Raw genomic sequence first — 19681 nt, forward strand, 5'->3', positions numbered from 1 at the left:
CAAGGTTATCTTTTTTGCAGACAAACAGATAAAGAGACAGATAGGCAGACGGACAGCACAAAAAAAAAATAATAATAATACCCCCCGAATCTTCAATTAAGGGGGCATAAAGAAAATTAAGAAAGGAACACATTTCCAGAACAAAATCTTTTATTATTACATTTATTTATTTAAATCAATATTATTCATATAATTCAGCCACATATGGTATATAACAATTTAACATATTCACCGGAAAGTAGTTATCTATGCTATTGTACATTAAAATGTTCAAAATTTAAGGTGTTATGTCCCTCCGATAAGAGAGATAACTTTCGAAGGAAATTATTTCTAGCAATCCAATGAAATGTCTTACTAGAGTTTACTTATGAGGCCCATTATGTAATCAATTCAATCAAATCTGAACTACTTTACAAATACTGATTTCTAGTTTCTATTGCAAATATTTTTATTAATTACTTATTATACAATTATGGACTCTTTCGGTGGTGAATATGGTTTGTTATTCACCAGAAAAATATCAATATTGACCGAGGCGAAGCCGAGGTCAATATTGATATTTTTCTGGTGAATAACAAACCATATTCACCACCGAAAGAGTCCATAATTGTTTTATTATATAGTCCGGATTTGAATAAATAAGACATTGAAGGCTTCCTTGTTTTCCTTTTGCTGTTTGTAACTGTGTAAGGCATCGTAATGTTTAGAAAATATTCCTGCGATAGGTTTGGCTAATGTTTTTCCTGCTCAGATACACAGCTGGCTCCGGCAACCATTGTTTACAACGTTGATTGAGGTGTTGATTGTGACGTCACAATGCCTCTGCACGCGCACCGACCCTCCGGTGAAAACGGCTTCAAAACCAGTGAATATGTAGTGTTATGAACTGTTTGCGTTTGTATAGATTATATAGGGACTATAAATAGACTATATAATAAAATACTTTAACTAAAACATTTATATTCAGCTCCTTAAAACTGTTAAAATTTAGATATTTCTATCTATTAACATGTAAATCTCTTGTTTGTTACAGGAATTTTAGATGCAGAACTTTTATAATCAATTAATATTTCTTCTCGTAAAAATATATTGAAGAAAGATAACTCCTGTAGATGGAATGATAACTCTTGTAGATGGATGCATTTTTATTTTATAAGCACAGGAAATAATGTGACATTCTGATTTAAAAGCGACGCTCCATTATGTTATCTAGTATGAATTTAAAAGGTATAAGAATAAATATTATTTTCATATATACCTCATATTTTTAATCTGATGCTGAGATAAGAAATATTGATCTTTCTATTCACCATATCAAATTTTCTTCATAACATGATTAGACATAATATTCATTTCTGAAGAAAAAATAAGCAATGCTTCATTCATCAAACTATTTTCCTTTTGAATCTAATGCTTTTGTTGTTGGTGTAAATCAATTTTGGGAATAAAAAAAAAAATGGTGATATTTAGATCAGAGGGGATATTTCACCTTAGACCTCACCTTGAAATGAACCGAAAATCATATCAAATTTCATATCATATCAAGCAAAAAAAAAAAAAAACAAAACAAAAACACTCATGACCCTGTATGGCAGCTTATGGCGAAGATTAAAGTTTCTCAAATGCAAGTCAAACTCCAAGGTCAAGGTCAAGAGATCAAAAGTGTTGTTACCCAAAGAAAGGGGTTTTGTCAATGTATATATCTGGGATATATGAAAGCACAAGCACCAACAATTCAAAAGCTGTGGTCAAGGTTGATGGTTTCTAAAAGGGGGTCAAACTCCAAGGTCAAGATCAAAGGGTCAAAATTAATGGTACGCAGGGGAAGACCTTGTCATTAAAAAATACACATGGAAAATATAAAAGCCGTAGCACCAACTTTTCAAAAAATATGGCGAATGTTAACGTTTTTCAAAAGAAGGTCAAACCCCAAGCTCAAAGTCAAAAAGGTCAAAATTGTTGGTATCCAAAGGAAGTTCTTGTCACAAAGAATATATCTGTGAAACTTGAAAGCCCTAGTATTAACTGTTCATAAGTTATGGGCAAGGTTAAAGCTTTATTAAAAGTTGGTCAATCTCTAAAAAAAAAAGGTTAAAAGGTAAAAAAAGTGTACATCCATGGAAAGGTCTTGTCACGATGAACATACATGTGAAATATGAAAACCCTAGCTCCGACTGTTTTAAAGTTATGATCAAGATTAAAGTTGGGTAAATTTTTGCAAAAATGGGTCAAACTCAAAGGTCAAGAGGTCAAATATGTTGGTACGAAAGGGAAGGTCTTGTCACAAGAAATAAACATGTGAAATATGAAAGCCATAACTTCTACGAATCAAAAGTTATGGGCAAGATTAATGTTTTTTGCGGACAAACAGACAGACGGACAGACATGGCAAAAACTATATACTCCGGACCTTCGATTACGGGGGCATAAAAATAGAAATCAAAATGTGTTTTTGAAACAATGATGCCCAGTATAGTATCTTATGGCGAAGGCTATAGTTTCTGAAATGCAGGTCAAACTGCAATGTCAAGAGATCAGAAATGTTGTTGCCCAAAGAAAGGACTTGTCTCCATGAATATACCTTTGAAATATGAAAGCCCAAGCACCATCCATCCGTCCAAAAATTATGGCCAAGATTAATTTTTTTTAAAAAGTGGGTCAAATGCAAGGTCAAGGTCAAAGGGTAAAATATTTATGGTACCCAGGAGAAGTTCTTGTCACACGAAATACACATGTGAAATATAAAAGCCCTAAAACCAACTGTACAAAGTTAAAAAAGTTATTGCCAAATAGCAGTTATTTCAAAAGGTCAAATTTCATGGTCAAGGTCGAAGTGGTTGGTATCAAAAAGGAAGGTCTGTCAGGAATGTCAGACAGAGAGACAGTAGGACAGGGCAATAACTATATACCCCCGAATTTTCGAAAACCGGGGCATTAATCTGAAGCATAATCTTTTAGAAAGTGGAGAATCATACTTCCAAAGCAGCTCGATTAGAATACCGTCAGCAAACTGTGTATTTGCATAGATGTGGCTCTTTTGAGAACAAAAGTCTTATGAAGAAGAATCAAGTTCATGATATGTATTGTCTTCATATGAATCTACAAGTTCATTATAACATGTTGGGTTATGAAAAGAATTTGAAGGAATACTGTCTACTTGATCCTGCTTATCGTGTTTGTTTACCCTCTTTCTCTTCTTGAGAAAACTTCCCATCCCTACGCATAAAAGGGTTACAAGAAAAAGGGTTGAAACAATGGCAATAATTACTGAAGACGTCCTTGAAATCCCATCTCCTACAACATAAAAGTACAATGGACTCTTGACACTCCTGAGGATTGTAAATATCAACTAATATTTTGAAGTTTTTGAAAGCACTTCATTAACATGAAAGAGGAGGCATAAACATTTAACTTTTAACAATATTATGTTCTCTTAACGGACGATAACTGAAATGAAGCTCCTACTCTCAATGTTAGAAATACAATACAAATATCCGTTTAAGTATTTGATAAAAGACGTTTGTTCTTTTATTGTTTTTATGGAATCGAAAATATTCTTGATTTTCTATTGAATATTATTCATTTGCAAAATAATTGCTGCCTTTACTTTAACGGAAAACGTTCCTCAGTTCTATAGCACAATATTAACTTCTAAGCACAACTTTTATTCACAACTACAGGTAAATTGCTACATGAAAGAGCTCACCTGCATACAAATCTCCAGTAGATGATAAAACTGGAATAAAAGAAAAAAATAAAGATACACTCCTGAAATATTTTTGTTAAAATCATTTTTGTGCCTGTAAGTCTGTTCTTTTCTTGATTAAAAGATAAATAACCTGTTAATGTTTTTGTCTCCGTTTCTTCTATGGGCATAAATCGTCACTTTCAATGACAAATAAATAAATATATATCTGCAATTTGAGGGGAGGGGGGGGGGGGCTACAATCTCCGTAATGGTGCAAGTGCGGGAGTGATTCATTCCCGCACAGATTACGGCTTAAATTGTCAGTAAATGGCTATTTTATTAACATTTCTTACCTGAACTCAAAAAATGTTGTTATGCAAGACATGAATTGATCCAAAAATATATATAACAATCCATATATCGGTTATTTTTCGTGCATGTTAACATCACAACTTGACTTTATCTTCCATGTTTACTGACCCTGGTCGATTTTATTTTGGGACAGCCAATGAGAGTTAGGGATCTAGGGAGCGCATCCATTTAGGATTTCCCTTATTTCAAGAAGAAATATCGCTTTTAATTAGAAAATGTATGTATTTATATATATCTTTTATTTATCGATATTTACTGATACCATACAACACAATCATTTATCAACACCGAAATTACCTTCATCAAGTTATTCTACACCGTGTATATCCCAACATGCGGGGTGTATATACTATGTTGTGCACGGGGTGTATGAAAAAGGAAGAAGGGTTAAATAAACATTACCAGTCGTATTAAGTTGGAATTTTTAAAATCTACTTTAGTTGCTATGAAAAAAAAATAATGTCAGGCTCTTTTATAGGATTGATTTTGAAAGGGGTTGGGAATTATCGGGGAAATCAGCTGAAAAATATTTCTTATTAGCCCCGAAGAAAAGAGAATTCTCTTAACTTTTGGGATTGGGGTTGGGTTAGGGGTGGGAAATTAGGGTCCATTAGTGGGGGACTAACCTATCAATTAATATTTTTAACTCTAAATTAAAAGTACAAATTTAAGTTAAAAAAAATTGTGTCTGGGGGGTCCCCTGCACTCCCAACCCAAATTATATATTCTCTAAAGTGAAGTTCACCTCAATGGAAGTCGGAAGCAAGTGAAATAGCTTTCCAAAACTATTTGTATGAATTCGGAATTTCCCGATCTATTTTTAGACCAATGTAGAGAAAAAAAAATCCCTATACATGTATTCACCTGGAAGGTCACGTGCAGGTGATTATTGTGTAGTATTTTTTCTACATTGTTGGATCTCAGTCAATCAGAAAGATAGAATTATTCAATCATATATATATATATATATATATATATATATATATATATATATATATATATATATATATATATACTTTTTAAACAAAACAATCCACTCCATCCAGCTTCACATTTATCTGCACATACTCCATTTAACTTAGTGCACGGTTTTCCGTTTTTACAATGGCCACAGTCAAAGACGCAATTGGGTCCGTATTTATAATCCTGGCATTCTGAAAGTGATTTAAAACGTTACTTAAGATTTTCTGAAAAGCTCCTATCTACCAGATCATTTGGAATGCAACAAAATACAAGGGTTATCTCAGAAAGAAATGACTTTTGTTTCACTTATATTGTAAAATTCAATAAATAACACTTAAGAGAGCATGTCACTAAGCATTGAGCTTCATGCTATATAAACATGGGAAAAAAGTACTGATAAGCAGTCAAGGTGACCAGACGTGTTTTTTACAGCTCCTGCATTTCTTATCTTTACTTAGTATTTACAATGGAATAATAATGAGTTTGAGTGATAGTTCTAACCTCTTTAAGTCACTTTTGGACTCATTTACTGGATTTTCAAGATCATTTATTGTAAATAATGATCTACCAAATGAATCTGTGAAACTAGATTTAGATGTGCCAGATTTCCCGCAAGTTAAGGAAAACCAGAAGAGTGTCACAATAACTTTTGATGGTGACAAGTACCCTATCATCTTGGACCTACTACAGAGTGAACTTGTACTGTTTAAAAATCGTGATAAAAGAAGACATGGATCTATTTATAAATATGGAGATGACTCTGTCACAGTTACCATTTATGAGAAAACAAATACCCTTCACATCCAAGGAGACTCGTATTTCTCGTGGTGCCAAGAGTTCCTCAAGGATTTGAAGACCTGTAATAGATATTTGGAGACAAGATGTAAGACCATAGATGACACATCTCCCCAGTGTACATCTACTCCTAAAGGTAAAGCCCCACAAAATGATGAACACCCCCAAATGAATTGCCATCAGTGCATTGACAGTGCAAAACTCATTAAGGAACTTTCAGATACTGTCCAACTTCTGTCACAAGAGGTCAGTGATCTTAAACAACAATTAAATGCATCAAGGAAGGCCACATCTCTTCTTACAAAAAGTACCAAACAAGACAAAGGAAAAGGAGACATCAACAGAAGGAATTCAGATTCCTGGATCTGGTGTATCAAGGCATAGTCAGTGTGACATTAAAGTTCCCTTAATCAGTAGCAGTACTATGACAGATACCAGCGAGTCTTCTGATATCAAGACTTCTCCTGCTTTATCCGATCCCACAGATTTCACAAGGGGGAAAAATCAACCTGGAAAGAAACCAAAGGATAAATCTGTCCTCATCATTGGGAGCTCGATATTACAAAGGATCCGTACCAGAGGATTGCATTCAACAGTACAGGTCAGCACAAATCGAGGAGCAACCATCTTTAATATAAGGGCAAAACTTTCCAAAATGGACGTATCATCCTATCAGAGTATTATTGTTTTAGCTGGAGGAAATGATGCATCAAGACGGCGAGATGCAGCCGGGATTGAACACGATTTTGCGGAAATAATTGCAGATCTCCAAAATCGGAACCCCAGTGTAGGTGTGTTTATTTCAGAAGTGTTAGCAAGACGTGATACGGATATCAGTGATATAAATGGAATTATTAAAAATGTTTGTGAAATGTATGTGTCACAGTGATCCCTATTTCAAAGTTCTTTGGAGATGGAAAGTTTAAACAGGGATTCTACTGGAAAGATGGAATCCACCTGTCAGACAGAGGTACCGCAGCACTGCTTAAAATTTTTCAAGGATATGTGAATATTCTGAAAATAGGAAATATGCGAGCAAATGTCAAAAAAATGACAACATCGGTTGGCGATGATTCCTTCCGTTCAACCTTCTGCTATTTCTGTGGGGAAAATGGCCATATATCGTGACACTGCAGACATGGAAGAAAGCTGGACTGTTGGAACTGTGGAGAGCTAGGACACTAAACCAAGCTTTGTCCGCATAGCCACTAGGAAACAGGCAATGAAAGTGTAGCCGTCACCAGTTCCCGAGTGTTAATTAATAACAATAATGTATATTCTTTTCTTAATAGTTTATGCTCAGAATGTAATAAGGTTTATTGTTCATGTCGTGTTTATGAATATTCTTGTGCATGATGCCATCTGTTCAAAATTCTAGTATTAATTCAAATACTTTATCTAATTCTTATAAAATCATTCAGAAAAATAGGAATATCAATAGAACTGCTACCAAAAAGGTTTCACATTCAGACAAAGACAAATCTACTGTATCTATAACAAAAAATGACAGTGTAAAAAGCAATAATGAATTTGGTTTGATTAAAAAAGGCTTAAAATTTGGGAACCTGAACATTTGTCACCTAATGCCCAAAATTGAAGAAATTAAAATTCTGCTCCAAAACAAACAAACTCTTAATATTCTAGGACTTTGTGAAACCTTTTTGAATGATAACATTAGTGATTCTGAGTTGAATATTGATGGTTTTGATATGGAAAGGAAGGATCGCACATTGAGGGCAGGTGGTGGAATTGTGGTATATATTTCTAATAATATAAGATACAAACGTAGACCTGATTTTGAAATTGGTAATATAGAAACAATTTGGCTGGAATTAAATACAAAGAATTCTAAACCAATTTATTATTGTTCAGCATATCGTCCACCATCTGCTCCCTCCTGCTGGGCGGAGGATCTGGCTAGAGAAATAAATTGTGCCTCCTGCTGTGACGATGCAGAAATTATCTTATTAGGTGATTTTAATATAGACTTATTCAAAGAACCCCCACAAAGTTAGACATATGCATTAGAAGAGTTTGGTTTTTCACAATTAATTACAGCACCAACCAGAGTAACTAATACCTCAAGTACCCTAATAGATCACTTTTACACCAATAAACCAGATAACATGTGTGAAGTGAATGTACCTTTTATAGCCATCTCTGATCACTACCCAATATGTGCCACTAGAAAAACTAAATGCATGCAGCAAAAAGGAAAACACATAGAAATTCAGTATAGAGATTTCAAAAAGTTTGATGAAAATAAATTTCTCCAAGACTTAAAAGATGTAGACTTTAACAATCTCCTCCAGATGCATGACCCTAATGAAATACTAACTGAATTCTACGAATTATTTAATAGCGTACTTGACCAGCATGCACAAGTTAAAACCAAACGAGTAAAGTGTGAAATTCGTCCTAAATGGATGACACAAGAAATAAACGATGCTAGACACTTACGTGACTCTTACCACAAAGAAAGAGATATGGAAAACTATAGACTTTATCGAAACAAAGTTAGTCTTCTTATAGATAAATCAAAATCTTCATACTATAAAACAGCGATTGAACAGAGTTCAAATCCCAAAGAAATGTGGAACTATCTTAATAAAGTAACATGTAATTCAAAGAATATAACTCCATCTCATGTGTTTTCTAACGGGGGAATTATTGATAATTTACAGGATATTGCAAATACTTTTAATAACCACTTTTCAGATGTCTCAAACAAGCTTCTTTTGGAAATGCCAAAACATGAGTATGATCCAAATATATTACGTAATTTTGTTAGGTCTAAGCTTGATGATGAAACCTTTTTTAGTATTCATCTAATTGAGGAAAGTGAAGTTTTTAACATGTTAAATTCTCTTAATATCAATAAATCAGCTGGCGTTGACTTTATTGGACCGCGTCTTTTGAAAGTCGCATCTAAATATATATGTAAACCTATAACTCATCTTATTGACGCTAGCATAGTAAGTGGTATTTTCCCGACAAATTTAAAACAAGCCAAAGTAACACCTATTTTTAAGAAAGGTGACAAAGATGACCCGAATAATTATCGTCCAATTTCTATTCTACCGACTATATCTAAATTGATAGAAAAACATGTAGCTAAGCTAATACAAAATTTCACTAATGAATTTAATCTACTAACACAATCCCAGTCGGGGTTTAGAGAACTCCATTCGTGTAAAACTTCACTTACAAAACTAACAGAAAGTTGGCTTAATGCAATGGATCGTGGTGAACTAATCGGTATTACATTTATAGATTTAAGTAAAGCATTTGATTTGGTAAATCATAACATTCTTCTAGAGAAATTAACCCTTTACAAATTTGACCATACAGCTATAAAGTAGTTTAAGTCATATTTTTACGACAGGACTCAGTGTGTTAAATTTGGAACATGTGTCTCCAATATTCTACCCGTCACAGCAGGAGTACGACAGGGCTCAATTTTGGGTCCACTTTTATTTTTATTGTACATAAATGACCTTCCATTACATGTAAACAATTCAAATATTGATATGTTTGCTGATGATGTAACTCTGTATTCTAATAATCATAATGCAAGATGTTTAGAAAATACACTAAATTCAGATCTTTGCGAGATTGAGAAATGGTGTGCTCAAAACCAAATGGTATTAAATGTAGACAAAACAAAATGTATGCTAATGGGGACACAGCAAAGAAAATCAAAACTAGATAATCCTAATTTACAACTTTATGCCTCAGACAAAACAATTGAAATGGTTGAAACTGAGAAACTTCTTGGTGTACATATTGATGATAAGTTACAGTATGCAAATCATATTGATTCAGTTTGTAAAACCATAAACTATAAGTTATTTACTCTACGTAAGATAAAAAAAATTCTTCCCCTACATACCAGAAAACTATATTACAATGCTTATATTCTACCATCTATTAACTATTGTTTGACTATTTGGGGTAATGCCCCCTAGCAGGACATGGGTAGACTATTTAAATTACAAAAAAGGGCAGCCAGGATTATTCTTGACGCAAGTCCTGATTCTTCTTCTAAACCACTGTTTGAGAAACTTGGATGGTTAACAGTTTATCAGCTAGTTGATCTATACAAATACATATTATTATACAAAATTTTCAGCGGAATGACTCCCGAATATCTTTGTAATTTATTTGAATTTCACTACTCAGCTTCTTATAACCTGCGATCTGACACTAATTATGACCTTAAATTACCTAAGTTCCGTACAAACTTATTCAAGACCTCTTTTCAGTACTCAGGTGTGCACCTGTGGAATAAACTTCCCCAGCACATAAGACTCTCTCAATCTCTACGAACATTTAAGTTTAATGTAGAAAATTACATTATCAGCTGTCGTACAATTATTTGAGCACAGTAAGATTTTGATATCCTATCTACAATGTGATTGTTAGTTGTATGTACATATTACCAGACATGGACACTCTATTCATAATTTTGTGATTGTAATTCCTTAAGACTATATCTGTTTTATTTACATGTGTACTTGTTTATATTTGTAATTGATATATAGAAGGCCCTGGGGAAGAATAGTGCACTAACCAGGCTACTTTCTTTAAATAAGTTTTATTATTATTATATTATTATTATTAAAGTGAAAAAAATTTTTCTAGCTCAAATTTTGTGAACATGATGCATATGAATAGTCTTTCAAAAAAACATACCTACCCAGGCATATGACCTCTTTTTTCCAAGGCAACCAGGGCATTTGCTATATTTTATTACAGAAATACTTGGACTGCCTTATCCTGTTATAATTCATGTATTTTACATCCAAACTCCATGTATAATTTTATAATGTGGGTCATAAAGTGATTTGAAATACATTTTTCTGTTTTATAAGGAAAATTTATTTTGTAATTGATTTTTATTGGATTTTACCTATAGAATTATGTTGCATGAAGAGCTACGTAGTTTGCAAAATCCAGACAACTTTAGAAAATTCTACATATATCTGTAGAAGGAGAATACTCTGTTCAATAAATTAAATAAATAAAATTGGGTAGACACTCAAGACTTTAAAAAAAATATCTGAATGAAATGTTGTAAAACACTGTTGAAAAATGATTGGATTACCTCCCTTGCAAGAGCTCTCTAGCAAAAGAGGTCGGAAAGAATGAAACAGACAACAATAGAGGAATTGCGGGGGAAAAAGGAAAACTTCCAACTTGGAGTAGTTGGACAAAAACAGATAGTGGTATGTTGAATATGTTTTTTTCATGTACATTTTTGTGTAAACTTTTGATAAGTTTATCTTTTTAAAACAAAATTAAAGATTAGGAAGGTACTCACAGATTCATTTCTCTTTCCCATGATGTGATACAAACACTGACTGCATAAGTGATGCAACGTACCTACAGCTTGTGAGCAACCTGTTATATGACCACTAATGTTTAATTCTGCAGTTGTTAGATTACTCTTAATGCAACTAAGGATAGATAAATGCTATAATGATATTTAAAATAATTAGAGATATGTCTATGATGTTTGTGAATATATACAGTGTATAAAGAGGTCATAGGGTCACACTGCAGGTAAGACTCAAGTCCCTAACCACACAAAAAAGTCATTCTAACTCACCCCCTTCCTCTTTTATAAATCAGAGTTTATATTATTTCACATTAAAACTAAAACTTTGTTCAAATCTTATTTTTTTTCTCCTGCATCTTCCATACAATCAATGCAAGAAACATATCAAATCAGGTTTTTTTTCTACCAATTGCCAAAATGGATTGGGAATGGTACTGATATCAATTCAATGTTGAAAAATAACATCGAATTTATTTACCTTTAAGTTTTGGATGAAATAATAATATAACTTGACACAATGAAAAGTTATCCTACAGAAAACAATGGATTCTGTTGAATCTATATGAAAGGAAGTATGATTGAAAATGTGTAGGTAGTTTATAAATCAATATGTCTGAGTATTAATATAATTATGTAAAAGTGTGAATAAAACTTATGAATTGAAAAAAATATATATATGAATTATTGGGTACAAATTCCCAAGTTTATAAAATGTATATAATAAAGTAATCAATAAAATTATCATACCACCCCTCTTCAGGAAACCAGACCTCATTATTTGGTTAAAAGAGTCATACATATGAAGGAGGAATTAAATGATGTTTGTCCATGAAAATTGACCCCACCCCACCCCCACTCCAGAATCCAGAACTCCTATATATATTTTGCAGCTTGTTCATATATCTGAATTGTTCCCTTGTCAACATATATGTAACTGGTTCATGCTACATGTAATTATTAACCTTGACTAGCATGGTGGAAATTATACATGCATATATTATAAATGCAACCTTTACAAAAGATAGGATGTACATGTGTGTTAATCTACTCTAAATGCAACCTTTACAGAAGATAGGATGTACATGTGTGTTAATCTACTACTGTATCACTTATTCAGTAGTAAAAGATAAACTTTTGTTAATTTTACAGCTATTATAGATAGTTGAAGATGACACCCTGATCCTTTAAAGAAGCCACTGGAGGAAATATATCTTGATCGGAACCATTATTAAAGTTTAATCTTGTTTTACCATGTTCCAAATCAGATATCTGTCTAATAACCACATACCAGTAATCCCCAGAACTGAATCTGAAGGAATGGAGGATTGCATGTGTTATGTATTTTTTGATGATATAGACAGTTAATACATGTATGTGCCCAAATCACACGCAAAACTTGGACTTGCTTGGACTTTTTGTATTGTTTTTGAGCCTCATGTTTGTATAAACTGAATATTAAATGATCTAATATAATGACTTTTGAAAAAGTATGAAAATTCTTTTTGTATTTTTGAGCTATTAGGAAATAGGACTTACAAGAATAAGTAGCCACTAAAATTCTGTTTTTGGTTTTTAAGATTTTCCAAGTTAAAATTGGGGACTTGGAAGAACATTCTGATTTTATTTTTCTTAAGGACTAGTTTTCAAAGGTTGAAGCATTATTCATGTACTTTAAAGAAACCTCCTCCTTAAAAAGAAAATTGACGATTTTACAAAAGGGTCAAATTATATTTTTTTCATTTATTTAAAAAAAAAAACAAGGGGGGGGGGGTTATGCTGAACTCTAAGGATGTTTTTAATGAATGTGGTCAAATTAATTTTTGATGAATCATTTTTAGTCTAAATAAACATTGACTTTAGTTCAATCCGATGTGAATTAAGAGGTTTAATAATATAAGCAGAGGGGGGAAATTAAATAGATTTTTCACTGGATTTCTCCTGTAGTTGCTTTCAGTAGTGTATTTATGGAACTATTGAAGGAGAAATTTTTAAAGGGGCATTAACCATAGCTGTACTTAGTGGGCTTTTCTGTTAAAACATTTGTGTTGTTGTTTTCATCATCTTAAACACTTCTACATTTTCATCTTTAAATTTACTGAAAATACCATTGGACCATGCTTGACACTGAATATCCTTCAGTAAAGGGGCATATTTCAAGTTCGTTCAAATAAGTGACCGAGCTCCTTCCCAAGAGGAGATAATCAGGGAAAGCCAAAAATAGAGTGGGGTTATTTATATTTGCATAAATCTTAAGAAAAAGATGATGTGAAAGTTTCCTGATATATCAAATAATGGCCAGTGGGATTAGGGTGAAACCACAACAGGGAATCAAAGTATATAGGCAAAAAATAACAACAGCGAAGGCAGGATTTGTCATATTTTGCAAGGAATTCTCGGGTAGTGCAGATGTCATTGTGTACTAATTGTGGTCCCAGGGGCTAAGATGAGGCTAAATGGAGACTAAATGAGAATACATGTACACATTTTCAGATATTCTTTTCAAGAATAGCAAAACCAAACTAAACTATATCAATTAATTTGCAAAGATTCCCAAGTTATTTAGATTTTAGTTTTTTCCCTCAGATTGTCAACCTCTAGGTATGGGTGGGGCTAAAATTTTACATAGTGCAGTGGAGGAAAATTTTAGGGAACATTAAGGTCATTTTAATCTTTATTGATGTTGAAGCATCATTATTTAGTGTTGACTAAAGGTTGTTCATGATGCATTGCTTTGCACATGTTTCAAATACATGTATTTCAAGAACAGGTCATAACAGATAAAATTTTTAACTTTGACCTCAATTAATTAACTGACCTTGCCATTGGGGTCAAGGTCAACAGTAGAGCATGAATTTATCTTCTTGAATTGTCTAACAGTATACACTGTGCATCAATGTATGAAATATTTGGAGCAAGGTTCAAGATATCAAGAACCATGTAGATTTCGATAAGAAATTATTAGACATAGAATATATAATACAGAATAATTTGACTTTAGGGTCAAAGTGAGGAGGAGGTCATAGTAGTGCATGACTCATTTCCTGTTACAACTGCACCCATGTGGAATAAGGATATCTTGTTTCTGAAAGGACAAATTACTTCTAGTAATCTAAATTGTTAACAGGAAATCATCTAAAAATGCCCAAATTTGCATATTTTTGAATCTCCATGGCAACAATGTTTTTGAAAGTCCAATTTTATTTTTTTTGTATACTCAAACAGTTACAAAATTTCATTATAGAGTTTACAAGCAGTTGTACGGATTTTTGTCAAATGCCTTTTAAAAATGTATTAAATTCAGCTATTTTTCAATGCTAAACTTGTCGCTTTTTCCCACTGCCATAGCAACGTAACAGAACTTAATCCAATTTAATCAGGCAAAGTAGAACTATCAATTTAGTCATCTTTAAAAAATGGGTAGTTTTAAACCATCTTTTGAGAACATTTGTGTGAAAAATACATTTAATTATGTCAGTATTTGCCCGTTTTGAATGTGAAAAATTGTTCTGGTAACTAAGGAAGTTTCTCCTTGGATACGACTCAGTGATTATGGTTGAAATCATTAATTTTGTATTTTTCATGTTATTTGTGACAGAAATAATCCATACAAACTATTTTTAAAAAAAATTATATTTTTGACTTTCCATAGAAAGCTCAATGCTTACTGACATGCTCTCTTAATTGTTTGTCAAATTTATTTGGACGATTCTCATCATATCAAATTTATTTTGGTAATGCTACAAGTCAATGTGTGCGTATGTTCTGTTTACATACCGTTACATTTAGATCCAATCCAATGATTATCACATCCCTCCTGACATATGCCTGTTAGATTATTACAAGTTGTGCCATGTTTACAATGACCACATTTTTTACTGCAGTTGTGGTCGTAAAAGCCATTTTCACACACTAAAAAATATTTGCATACTTTGCATAATTATTTCTAATGGATTAACCTGTGTATATAAATTGTTTTAGAAAACTTTGTATGAAGGCCATTAACAAAATACGTAGACTTTTATCACAGTGAAATAAATCACTGTTCCAGAAAAAAATTTATTTTGGACTTTTGTTTTCAATTTCTAAGTAAGAGGGTGTACAAGTCGAAGACAATCCTTCGCCCTCGGACAATATATTTCTCCATTTACAAAGTTCAAAGAAAACTGAGAAAAGTGATATTTTTCTAAAATAATGCTTTCAGTAATGTCATCTTCAACACATTTAATTCAATTATTTTATTGAATCACTTTTTGACTGATAATTTGTTTTTAAAGTTGACATACACAGTAAAGCATATTTAGTAGAAAATTTAAAGTTGACAGTAAAGCATATTTAGTAGAAAAAGGGTTTATTACAGCCATAAAAAGTGTTTTTTGAAAATGGTGTCATGTCTCTTTGATTCATTAACCTTTTATTGACGGGAAAGTAAATATTAAATATATTTCATGTTTAAAAGAATGGAGTCTGAACCCATTCTATATGAAAATAGAACATTTCTGAAAATTAAAAGAAAATAACGCTTCAACAAACTCGTTCAATGAAATCACACAAACACAAAACAAGACAAGCAGACTTCGTAGCGTAGTGGTTAACGCTTTCAGTCTTACGCCTAGCCGTGAGCTTTGCAGAGGGTTGGAATCATGCGTGATTTTTTTTTCAAATACCTTAAAAAAATAAGTGAAAAATAAATTATTTGTCAATAATTTATTCTACAAAATAAAGGAAGAAAATGTGTAAAAGATTATATTGACAATATAATTTTTGAAAAAAAAAAAAACTTTTCATGAACTTCTAGAATTGAAAAATACTGTAAACCAGTTATTATTCGCGTCATCTTTTATTCGCAAATCAATTCGCAAGATTAATTTCCGCGACTCAAGAAACATTCTCTACAAATACAAAGCAAAATAAATGGTTTGCGGAGATTAATATTCGCGAGAAAATGTATATAGGTCGCGAAACATGCGAATATTTCTTGCACGCGAATAAATGTTGGTTTACATTAGTCATCTCTCAAAGCGGGGGATCGACCGCGCCTTGCACGCGTACGCCTTCATTCTTTTGTCATATTTTACCTCTCACGATATATTTCACGAATCTAATTGTTTAATTGACCAATGACACTTTTTTGACTCTTGATCTGTTATTGCTATGTCTCAAGAATTGTAAATCTCTTAATTTACAACATTGTGTTTTTCATGTCCAAACATCAACTTTAGAGTCATTATGTATATATTTAATTACTCCAAACCTGTGAATCTTTCACTCATATGCATTTTACTTAATATCAACACCTGTCATTTATTTACTCATTATGTACATTCTTTTAAATAGTCATGTAAAATTTCAATCTATGGTCTGGAATATACGAAGGCCAGTCACGGCCACGTCCGACTCGTAAGGACTCTGAGTCCGGAGGCCACTTCGGCCAATCCGACTCGATCACGTTTAATATGTCTGCTTGTTGAATCGCTATTGTTGAAACTCATCTAATAAATACGGAATCCTTCATCATTTATTTTATCGTTGGAATTGCATATTGGTGGATCTCGGAAATACGGCACACCTATACTTCGTTTTTACCTTACGGCCACACAGCGCCTATACCTTGTATCTCGTATCCTCTACACCAGCATTCCCTCACCCCGTTCGTTCTGCAAACAACAGATGGAGTTCCAGACGAAATCTTAGTACCGTCCAAATCGACACGGTCACACTTTTATCAATTTTTTTTATTGTCATATCCTTACCATTTTTTTTTTTACATTTAATCAAGCTCAATTGAACTTAAAAATAAAACAAAGAGACAGACAAGCAAACAAACGAATTTTTTTTTTTTTTTTTTTTTTTTTTTTTTTTTTACAAATTATTATGGAAGCAAACACGATTGCTAAAAAACATACGTAATTTATCCTAGATTTTTTTTCTTGCGCCGACAGACCAAGTCTGCCGTCTTATGAATGTCATATAATTACTACTATAAAAGAATAATATTTATTCAAGAATGCACTATTTTACAGGACAATCAATGAATGATAGTCATGCAAAAGTGGGTAGTACAGCTTGAATGTATCGAGTTATAAACATTGTCTACTATTTGTTTGGACTACTTACGTATGTTTTTATTTTTCATGGATATTCGTGGTATGCTTCTTATACATCCAGTACCCAGAAAAAAACAGTCGATATTTAGTGTTTCCATTTCTCATGTTTATGTATATATAATAAACGCAAAAGAAACGCAGCATCCTATTTTAGGGGGATATATCATATATAACATTTTTGAATAAGTTTTCCTATTATATCACAAATGTAATAAGTTTCACTATAAACCCTGAAGAATGCTAAATCACACCGGAAACAGTTATGTCACACACCGGAAACAGTTATATCACCCGGCGGAAACAGTTATAACACACTCCCGATCACTTTCACGTGTCTTTATGTTACGCATTTGTAGCTCGGGTTCGAGATTTCATGACGTTGGTTGCTAAGCAAACGTAAACAATGGAGCGCAATTCTTAACGTCATGAAAGCATTTTTGGATTATTTGCCTAAACTTGAATAATTCTAGACTATTTTTAAATTTAAAAATGTTGTATAACATATACCACATGACTTCTCGGGTGACAATACCAGAACGTTTGCCCCTCGGTGACAGGAAAGTCCTGGAGTGTTATGTCACCCTCTGCCTTCGGCATCGGGTGACATAACACTCCAGGACTTTCCTGTCACCTTGGGGCAAATATTCTCGTATGTCACCCTCGAAGCTATGTGATATATGTATAATATAGGATATAATTTTGTATCTAAAAAGTAAGGACATCTTCAACTTTACAAATATCGGTAATTTAACGGTTGAATAGTTTTCATACCATTACCGGAAGTTAAGTTTGAGTCGCTTAACAGAGATAAAAAATTGTATGTTTAACAAAACATTTGGCAATAATATGGGGTTTTAAGGGTTTGTATCTGTTCATCATAAGTAATGCAGCAATATTCCGAAAAATAAATTCTCCTTTCTTTTCCATAAGCGATGCCAAGGATTCCTGAAAATGACGTAAATATGCATTTCCATTGCTCTAGCTGGAAAATCTCAAAATAAAGGTGATGGAGAGTTGCAGATGCAAATATGGACTACAATATGCCTCAAGAGGCTCTTAAGTATCATTAGCAGGAATGACAGTCCTTGGACCGGAAGTCCAAGGGTTACTACACTGCGCTAGGCTAGAGAAAATTCGACCTTATCATCTGAAAAACGGGCATTTAAAAATGGCAAAGAATATTTCTTACGCTCATATCTCGAGATGGATAAACCTATTGCATCGCAGAAATCAAGCTCCAATTGTTGTGCATGGTTTTTAAGAGCTTGATTACATCTGGTTTAATGGTATCTTAATGGAGTTTGAACATTAAGCACCTATACGTTTGGCTTACTGGTGACTTAAAGATTGTCCTAGAAGCTACCATTAAGCACCTATAAGTCACCATTAAGCTACCATTTAGCGCCCATCAAGGACTCTGAGATGGCTAAATGGTAACTTAATGTTAGTGTATTTATTACTTAAGATAGCTTAAAGGTGCTTAATGGTGACTTAATGGAAACCATTAATCCATCTGTAACGTGCGGGACCCGGGCGATCTCCTTGGGCTCGTACTTGGTTAATGCCCAAGTCTTATGAGGACAATAATAAATGCAAAATATACAGATCAAAAGCAATATATACAGATATAGAGGGCACTTGTTTGGTGTTAAGTTTAAGCAATATATACAAATATAGAGGACACTTGTCTAGTGTATAATATAAACAGTATATATCGAGATTCCTGCCACTTGGCTACATCAACGCCACTTGGCTATACGATCGCCACTTGACTTTACAATGGCCACTTGGCATATGCTATAACCCCTTGGCTTCTACAAAGGCCACTTGCCAATACCTGCCACTTGACTACAAAGGCCGTCGGGGAATTCTAGCCACTTGGTTATACACGTCAACTGGTTACGCCAGGTTTGGACAATTGACGATACAATCAAATATTTCCTTTACTTATAAATCAAACACTTGTCAACAACATCAACTTACAAATGACATTCTTGTCTCGACAGAAGTTCGTCTCCAGCAAACTGGATACAAAGTTACACACACCAAACCCATTGGCCATTTTGCTACTTATATAATCTTTATATCAATAAAATTAAGTGTCTTCACTGGCAAGATTCCGTTTCTGAGCGTTCCTGAGCATACTTTGCTCGTCTCAACCAAACAATTATTTCTGGTTTGTTTATATATATATATATATATATATATATATATATATATATATATATATATATATATATATATATATATATATATATATATATATATATAACGTTCTTTATTGTAAAATCATTTAATCAAATAACCCGTTAATTACACTATTTACAATGATTTCTTAATTAAAGCAAAGTAGCAAAAGGGGAATAACTCTAAACCGTTTCACATCATTAAGGACCTATAAGCCACCATTTAACCAAT

The sequence above is a fragment of the Saccostrea echinata genome, unplaced genomic scaffold, assembly GCF_033153115.1.
Source record: "Saccostrea echinata isolate AGI-Se365-2 ecotype Australia unplaced genomic scaffold, CSIRO_AGI_Sech_v1 ptg000005l, whole genome shotgun sequence".
NCBI classification, from domain to species: Eukaryota; Metazoa; Mollusca; class Bivalvia; order Ostreida; family Ostreidae; genus Saccostrea; species Saccostrea echinata.